This window comes from Amblyomma mixtum, chromosome 3 (genome assembly GCF_055824585.1).
Source record: "Amblyomma mixtum isolate Tamu chromosome 3, ASM5582458v1, whole genome shotgun sequence".
NCBI lineage: Eukaryota > Metazoa > Arthropoda > Arachnida > Ixodida > Ixodidae > Amblyomma > Amblyomma mixtum.
The window spans coordinates 336,828,378-336,835,087 of record NC_143014.1 but is presented as its reverse complement, the minus strand read 5'-3'; positions in this window follow the sequence as shown (position 1 = coordinate 336,835,087).

Sequence of the window (6,710 nt, the reverse complement as noted above, 5' to 3'; positions counted from 1 at the left end):
AACAGGGTGTACATTGGTAAGACTGGACGTTGTTTTACTGAGAAAGCTAGGGAGAATTACAATCTCGTCAAAGAAGGGAAGAGCTTTGCTATCCACTGCCGACACTGTAAGTGTAAACCCATTTTTCGGAAAACTAAGTTTCTTGGGCATGGAAAGGATCGGATGGAAAGAGAGATTATTGAGACATATCACAATAGAAAAGCAGGTGGTGAGTGTGCTAGCACCGCTTCCTTGTCTCTTATTGATAATGAACTGGCGTTTTTCGACCATTGTTGTTAACTGCCACGAGACGATAGTAGCGCTGTACTTAAGCTTGGGTTTCCGCACTAAAATTGAGTTCGTAATTCGTACCTGTGTCTATTTTGGCATCGTTTTTTCGTGCTGCTACGTTTTCAAGATTTAACGACATGGAGGCTGTTTTTATTAATGTAAGTTCTTTTTTTTTGTTTTGAACGGAGTGTGAGAAGTCATCACCTGAGCAGTAAGGTATGTACGGCTACTGAAAAAATAATATTCGTTTTGGTGGTTTGACGCTTAAAATTGAGGCCTCAGCTGTTGGCTCCTTCTGACAATTTCTTTGGCGATGATTTGAAATTTTTTTCCTTTATACTTTTGGGTAAACTGGAAATATGACGTGGTCGGGGTAATAATTCATGACTATAAACGTAATAAAGAGTTTTTTTTTGTAAAGGGTAGAGTTCATTTGTGCTCCGACAGCCAAAAGCGTTGAAGCGCACTCTTTTATATCTTGTATGCATCTTCTACGATACATATATTCGAGAGTAATGAATGCATCATCCGCAGACTTAAGATCTGTTGTGTCGCCAAAATGCAGTGAAGGTATTTTTCGCACAGGTTGATGAGAAGTATACGATCATTAAAAATTTCTTCTTTCCTTAATGATAAAAATGTTGAGAAGAAAAAAAATCTGAAAGACAACATGCAGGTATTGATGTCATCAGAAGGGCCATTTTTTTTACCTAAACTGGCTACACTGGTGTAGCAAGAATATAATGAAATCACGATACACAGGCGGCACTAGCGTAGCCACTAGTGTAGCCAGTGTAGGTAAAGAAATGGCCCTTGTGTGACACCGCAAAGTGTAAAACATTTTGCGGACAGTTTGGGAAATATACAAGCTATATAAGTAAAAAGACTAGTTGACAACTAGACCTAGCGGCATGGGTGATAAGATATGCGATTTTGATGGTGATAATGGTGGTTTATATGGCGCAAGGCGTTCTTTCACCCAAAGAGCGCCATGGCACAAGATATTTTTCGACTACACAGGGGAGTCCGACACCCGTGACCCAAGGATTCCAGACAAAGTAATCATATCACCGCGCCAGAGGAATGATTGCATACGTTGTACCACCGATGGTTTGCCGGCGGCATTGGGTATCACACCCCGCGCATCCCTCATACGAGGCGGATCCTGAACCAATTAATCCACCGCTCCGGCTAATGTACGAGATTTTAACGCCATGGCCACCTTTCAAATCGATCGAGCTGTAACTTGAAGGAATTGGAGCGGCCAGTCGTCGTTTGGACCGAAGCGGTTGAACCGGGTGCCGCTAGTATTCCGGTGCTTTGGTACGCCGTCGCCAAGCTACAGATGTTGTTGTTCTCTCCCTTGTTTTGAACGAAGTGTGAGAAGTCCTCACCTGTGCAGTCAGGTATCTACGGCTGATGGAAAAATAATATTCATTTTGGTAGTCTGATGCTTGAAATTCAGGACTCAGCTTTTGACTCCTTCTGACAATTCCTTTGGAAATGATGCGAAATTTTTGCCCTATTGTACTTATGGCTAGAATGGAAGTAGAACGTGGTCGGGGTAAAAATTCATGACTATAAACGTAATAAACCCTTTTTTTAAGAGTGGAGTTCATTTGTGTTCCCACAGCCAAAAGCGTTGCAGCGCAGTTATACCTTCTATGCGTCTTCTACGATACGTACAGTCGAGAGTAAGGAATGTAGCATCCCCAGAACTTAAGATCTGTTGTGTCGTCTAAAAGAAATGAAAGTATTTTTCGCACATATAGACGAGAAGAACACGATGATTAAAAATTTCCTCTTTCCCTGATGATATAAATGTTGAGATTAAAAAATTGTTGAAAGACGACATGCAGGTAAAAACTGAAACTGCTGGTGTCGTCAGAAGGGCATTTTTTTTTACCTGCACTGGCTACACTGGCTACACTGGCTGGCTGGTTAAAAAAATGGCCCTAGTGTGGCAACGTACATTGTAAAAAAATTTGCGAACAGTTTTGAAATATACACGCAATATAAATAAAAAGACTAGTTCACAACTATACATAGCAGCATGGGTGATAAGATATGTGATTTTGATAATGATGATGGTGGTTCATATGGCGCAAGGGCTTCTTTCACCCAAAGGGCGCCATAGCACAAGGTATTTTTCGACTAAACAGGGGAATCCTAAACCCGTTTCTCAAGGATTCCAGACCAAATAATCATATCACCGCGCCAGAAAAAAGACCGCATACGTTGTACCATGGCTAGCCGGCGGCATTGGGTATCATACACCGCCCTTCCCTCATACGAGGCAGATCCCGGACCAATTAGCCCACCGCTCCGGCTAATATACGAGATTTTAACGCCGTGACCACCTTTCAGAGCGATTGAGCTGTCACGTGAAGGAATTGGAACGGCCAGTCGGCGTTTGGACCGAAGCGGTTGAACCGGGCCCCGCTTTTATTGCGATCCGTTGGTACGTTCTCGCCAAGTCACAGATGTTGTCGTCGTGAAGAAGATAATGACGCGTACCCAGTGCGGGGTATTTGCCAAGACAACGATGGCGACTGATAGGCGCTGCAAATGTAAAAAATGAAACTAAATAAATGAAATAAAATTTTTCAACCGTAATACAAAAGGAAAATAGTAATTAGTAGATAAAAAGCAAATCAGATTTGTTGGTTTAAATTAAGAAATCAAGCACAGTGAGACTGGCGACTAAAAATGGGAACGGATTGGATAACGACCAGGCAGGAAGAAGAAGAGGCCAAAACCACTTCAAAAGAAGAAAAAAAAACAGTACAACCCGTCTAAGATGGCGTCAGGCGGCGATGAAGAGCTGTCCCAAGAGGAGAAGACCCGAGTACTGGCAGACTTCCGCAAAACGGCATTAGCGGCCGACGTCAAAGAGGACTTCAACCAGATCCACAGCATGGTCACCGGTGGGCCGCCGCACAAGCCATCGCCCGAGTCCTTCGCTCGAGCCCGGGAGGACAAGCGGGGTCCCTTAGTGGACGCTGATGGATGCGAGCACTACGTAGCCACAGGAGCAGGTCTGTGGCATGTGCCCGCTGTGCACCGTCCTGGGAGCCCTGTGGCGAGCCAGACCACCGCGGACGACTTAATCATCGAAGGGTCGCTGCCAATGCTCTTCGCGGAATCCTCACCCAGGTTCTGGGCGGTGGCCCTGGAGGAGGTTCGGGATATCAAGCCCCCGTGCCCCGCCACCGAGGGGCGTGAGGCGCCCCCGTCGGATGCCACCGAGACGCCGGGAAGCTGGACCCGACGGCATCCCTCTTGGAAATCCGGACGAAGGCATGGAACTGGAAAAGGAATCCTCGACGTTGGAGGTGCATGACCACGGGGAAGCAACCTGAAGGCTCAAGAGAGCTTTGCGCAGAGGTTAAGAGCGCTTTCAAAAACTGAACAAGCGCTCAAAATCCGCTGCTTGGCCGTCAAGAGGAAGTACCGACTTCCTACGCTGATGCAAGAGACTGTCTTGGACATGCTGAAGTGGGGTGAACAGGGCTGTTTAAATAAATTACTATCCTCCTCCGACTATCCCCCGCTCGTGCGCGATTCCTCTTGAAGTGTTTTTCTTTCTCCGCCTTGTATTCTAAAGACATAACGATGTAATCGGCGGACAGAAAATGATTACACATAAAAGGCCGTCGTTGCCACTCTGTGGTAAGCGGTGCTAACACACTGACCACCTGCTTTTCTAATGCGATACGTCTCAATAATCTCTCTTTCCATCCGATCCTTTCCATGCCCAATAAACTTAGTTTTCCGAAAATTGGGTTTACACTTACAGTCTCGGCCGTGGATAGCAAGATGACCACTCTTCCCTTCTTTCTTTAGATTGTAATGCTCCCTAGCTCTCTCATATAAACAACGTCCAGTCTGGCTTACCTACACGCTGTTTCAAGTGAGCGGAGCGCTGCACGCTGCCTTAGTGGTGCAACGGGTGAAGCCTAGTTGTTGGTTGATAGTACAGATCGGCTTTTATGCGAAGCATACTAAAATAGCCCAACCCAGCTCCTCGAGCGCGGCGGTGTCGTTACCATTGACCTTTCGTGATCTCCATGTCATACCACGTGATGCGTGGCGTCACAGCAGATGAAAAACGGGGGCCAACAGGAGGTATTGGCCCAACTCGCGCCGTCGCGCGAGGCGTCGCGACCAAGGAGGACCACGTGATGCGTGACGTAACGACATAGGAGAAAGGAAGCCCCAGCTCGCGCCGTCGCGCGAGGCGTCGCGACCAATGTGTTTCCTGCTTCTGCCGCTAGGTTCGCTGTAGTGAACACGTGATGCTGGAGCGGCGGTATACAAGGGGGTGCGCCTGCCTCTGCAACGTTGTGCCTCTGCTAGGTGTACACGGGTTAGAGATGCCTCCTGGAGACAGGGCTGCTCGTTGGAATGAGAAGCAAAAGTTGCGGCGTGCTACAGAGACTGATGAAGGCGTGAAGAACGTCTAGCCAAGCGGCGTGCTCGATATGCAACTCGGCGACAATATGCTTCGCATCTGACTAGGCTTAACCAAAGCTAAGCCTCAGCCATTTTTTCTTGTTAACCATCATAGCACAAACTTTTGATAGCTTGCTTGGGGCGGAGAAGAGCATGTTTACATCGTCTTGCAATTTTCTAAGAAAATGAGACGCTCTGTGAAGGTAAGGAATTACTTCAGGTGCCATCATGTGTTCATACTTATTTGTCTCTTTGGCGCGCTTTTTCTTTTTTAGCAACGTCTCTGCAACAGCTGACAATGAATCTTTAAGAAAGCCTGACATGCGCAATCAGATTCATTGTCAGCTGTTGCAGAGAAGTTGCTACAAAAGAAAAAGCGCACCAAAGAGACAGATAAGCATGATGACAGGATGGCAAGTCAAGTAATTCCGTACCTTCGCATAGTGTCTTATAACCTTAAGAAAAGCGCAAGAAGATACGACGTTAACGTGCTCTTCTCCGCACCAAGCAAGCTATCAAAAGTTTGTAGAATGAAGGTTAATAAGAAAGAGCCGATTTGTACTATCAACCACCACCTAGGTTTCACCTGTTGGACCACTAAGGTAGCGTACAGCGTTCCGCTCACTTGCAACAGGGTGTACATTGGTAAGACTGGACGTTGTTTTACTGAGAGAGCTAGGGAGAATTACAATCTCGTCAAAGAAGGGAAGAGCTTTGCTATCCACTGCCGACACTGTAAGTGTAAACCCATTTTTCGGAAAACTAAGTTTCTTGGGCATGGAAAGGATCGGATGGAAAGAGGGATTATTGAAGCATGTCACAATAGAAAAGCAGGTGGCCAGTGCGTTAGCACCGATTCCTTGTCTCTTTTTGATAATGAACTGGCGTTTTTGGACAATTGCTGTTGATTGCCACGAGACGATAGTAGCGCTGTACTTAAGCTTTGGGTTCCGCACTAATATTAAGTTCGTAATTCGTACCTGTGTCTATTTTGGCATCGTTTTTTCGTGCTCCTAAGTTTTCAAGATTTAACGACATGGAGACTGTTTATATTAATGTAACTTCTTTTCCTTTGTTTTGAACGGAGTGTGAGAAGTCATCACCTGAGCAGTAAGGTATGTACGGCTACTGAAAAAATAATATTCGTTTTGGTGGTTTGACGCTTAAAATTGAGGCCTCAGCTGTTGGCTCCTTCTGACAATTTCTTTGGCGATGATTTGAAATTTTTTTCCTTTATACTTTTGGGTAAACTGGAAATATGACGTGGTCGGGGTAATAATTCATGACTATAAACATAATAGAGAGTTTTTTTGTAAAGAGTAGAGATTGTTTGTGTTCCGAGAGCCAAAAACGTTGAAGCGCCCTCTTTTATATCTTCTATGCGTCCTCTACGATACATGCATTCGAGATTAAGGAATGTAGCATCCACAGAACTTAAGATCTGTTGTGTCGTCAAAATGCAGTGAAAGTATTTTTCGCACAGGTTGTTGAGAAGTACACGAGCATTAAAATTTTTTTCTTTCCCTAATGATAAAAATGTTGAGAAGAAAAAAAAATTTGAAAGACAACATGCTGCTATTGATGTAGTAAGAAGGGCCATTTTTTTGCCTACACTGGCTACACTGGTGTAGCAAGAATATAATGAAATCACGGTACACTGGCGGCACTAGCGTAGCCACTAGTGTAGCCAGTGTACGTAAAGAAATGGGCCTATTGTGAGAACGTAAAGTGTACAAAATTTTGCGGACAGTTTTGAAACATACAAGCTATATAAGTAAAAAGAATAGTTCAAAACTAGACCTAGCGGCATGGGTGATAAGATATTCGATTTTGATGGTGATAATGGTGGTTTATATGGCGCAAGGCCTTCTTTTACCCAAAGGGCGCCATGGCACAAGGTATTTTTCGACTACACAGGGGAGTCCGACACCCGTTTCCCAAGGATTTCAGACCAAATAATCATACCACCCCGCCAGAGGAAAGAT